Below are 2,783 nucleotides of genomic sequence, written 5' to 3'. Positions count from 1 at the left end.
GTCATTGGTGTGTGTAAAGAATCATTTACAGCAATAAGTAAGGAGTGAAATGAAAAGTCTATATTCTTTTACAGGGTCTTTTGGACCTTGAAATCATTAGGAAAAAAAATCAAAGTGGCAGACTGTTGGCCTAGCTTTAACAGGAGATGCATGTTCTCATGCCCTCCTTTCTCAAAGAATCAGCCTGGCCAAAGAACAAGTCTTCATTTTTGTCATAAATTTGTTTAGGGAGAAGGGGGGAAAATACAAAACAGTGCCACTTTGGGGTGGACACAGCTTCAGTAGCTTCATCTTTTCTTTGCTTGATCTGGCTTTGCTGGTTTCCTGATGTTTTCAGAAGTTGTTAGCAGCTGAAATTTCTGTTTGGGCCAAGAAAGAAGTATTTAGGTTGCAATTCTGAACTTTCAACATTCCTGTGAGCCAAAATAACCCTTGAGAAACCAATCAAATTTGTTGTCTAGAAGCTTTCAAGAACAGGGAGACATTCGATTTGCTAGCCAGTACTTGGTTGCCATTTTTCTCTCTCCCATCCTCAGTACAAATGCTCCAATATTTTTAAGTTGAATCACATTTCAGTTACAAAATGAGAACAACTGCCTTGTTTTATCTGGAAGAATTGGAACTGGAACAACTGCAGTAGTGCTGGCAGCCTGGAGAGCCGGAAAGTTGGTGGACAGATCTGGGCTTCTTCTCATTTGTGGCAGTGATTACTGCCACATCAGAGGTGATAGAAATAACCTTCTGAATGGGCTAAATCTCCTGGGTGGAAGTCTGGGCCAGGGGCCAGCGCTGCAGTGGCTGTTATCTCCTGACCATCGAGCTCCCCTCTATCCATGTGTTTCAATGCCTTCTCAGCTTCATCTGTATTTTCAAACTCTTACATAGGTATAGCCTTTAGATACATGAAGATGCATCCTTTCCACAAGCATATCAATCATTTTAATTTTCCCATAAATGGAAAATATTTCCATGATGTGATTCTTCATCACATTTCTATTAAGACTTCCAATGTGTACTTTAGTGGGTTTGGGGGAAGGACTTCATCTCTTCTGTTCTTTTTCATCCCTTTTAGGTGGTTTTGCTTTGGAATAAGAACACTTCTTGTTGTCCCTTCATCTAGAGGGACTTGGAGCTCCAGACAAACTATTGGAACTGGAACTTCAGAAGGTGCTAGAACTTCCAGAATGGCTAGATGAAGAAGAGAGGGAACCACTGCTAGAGCCAGTGCTAGTGCTAGAGCCAGAGCTGGAGGTGGAACTGGAGTGAGACCTGGAGATGCTGCTACCACTGGAGGCACTGCGCCTCTTAAGAGCTTTGTCTTTTCCATAGTCCTTTTCATTTGATTCTTTCATGGCCACTTTTTCTTTAAACTGATCCTTTGATTTGTCATCTGTTCTATCTTTATGTTTGTTGGGAAAAGGAGCCCAAGTGCTGGACTTTTTGTTATTTTCCTTGACTCCTAGCAAGCTCTTCTTTCATTCCTGATAAATCCATTCTCTCTTTCTGAGGTGATTCAAAACAGTTGGATAAATACTAAGTTATCTGAGCTCTCACTTCTAACTCTTTGATTCTGAGAATTGATCCCTAATTGAATTTACTCTATAGAGCAGCATCTCTCCTCCAACACCAATTCCTTCCCCTGCACTCTCCAGTGATCAGAAATGACATTAGTTTTCTTTAAGCATAATTTTTTTCATTACAGAACTGTGAAAAATTTCATAGAGGATTTATTCTCAATTGCCTGCTCTTGTTTCCATCTTTTAAGAAGACAAATCTGAAAAGCCATTTTTTTACTAGAAGCCATTTCATATTTCTTCATAAATACAGAATATTAGCAGTTTGTCACCTTAATTCTTAGGCTCTTTCAAAGAAAATGGCTGTTCAATAACAGAAACTTATTAACATTACACAAAACTATATAACTACTCATGTATGTTGAAAATGGTTACTGCATTATCCTTTCAGGAGAGGGCCCCAATACAAAGTTGAAAACAAATTATTTTTCATATTAAATAGTATTGTGATAAAACAGAATTGGAAAGAGATTCTTGTTAAACCATGTTTTCTTTGGGGTCTCTATTTTCACAATTGTAGCTGTATGTTCGACATGTCCATCACCAAAATACCTTAGTTGGCATCTGAATACTTCTGAAATCCTTATGGATCTTTTTGAAATGGGGCTTCTGTGGCAAAAATCAAAGTTTGTACCACCCAAGAGCAGAACATGTTTTTTGAAGAACTTTGTTTCTATCAAATGCTGTATGCAGGTTTTAAGTCTCCCTAAATCACCCATAGTTTGGTTAATTTGTTTAGTATTATCTTGTCTCCATGCCTGCCTCTTAAGAACTTTTCTTTTGTCATGCCCTTGCCTTTGGTCTGTTTGCATTCTTTAATATGATTGTTAACTTTAATTCATAAGTAACAGATGATTCTACTGTTTAAATATTGGTTCTAGTATTAAGTATTAAATGCTACTCAGAAATAATCACGAACAACTTCAAGGCTTGTACCTTTGAGTGTTTTTCAGGAAAGAGCCAGCTCCTAAATATCTATTCCTCATTGTAAGTAAACTTATCTTTCAAGAAATCTCATTTGTTAAAGAGAATCTAGAGGTCATTTACTTCACTATCTCATTGTCTAAGCACAAAATGGAATATTAATAGAACAATAGTTTTTAATAGAAGATTAAATTACATTGAGATCAAATGATGCTGTGGCATCCTTTTTCAAGTCAAATCAAATCAACAATCCATCATTAAGTTCCTGCTAATTACTCAGGCCCA

General features: G+C 37.4%; 1 pseudogene; it reads right to left on the bottom strand.

The window, feature by feature from the left end:
* Positions 1-572: 572 nt before the first annotated feature.
* On the bottom strand, positions 573-1,494 carry LOC127544232 (RNA-binding protein with serine-rich domain 1-like; annotated as a pseudogene).
* Positions 1,495-2,783: the final 1,289 nt, after the last annotated feature.

The sequence above is a fragment of the Antechinus flavipes genome, chromosome 1, assembly GCF_016432865.1.
Source record: "Antechinus flavipes isolate AdamAnt ecotype Samford, QLD, Australia chromosome 1, AdamAnt_v2, whole genome shotgun sequence".
Lineage (NCBI taxonomy): Eukaryota > Metazoa > Chordata > Mammalia > Dasyuromorphia > Dasyuridae > Antechinus > Antechinus flavipes.
This window is presented reverse-complemented; position numbering and strand designations above follow the sequence as displayed.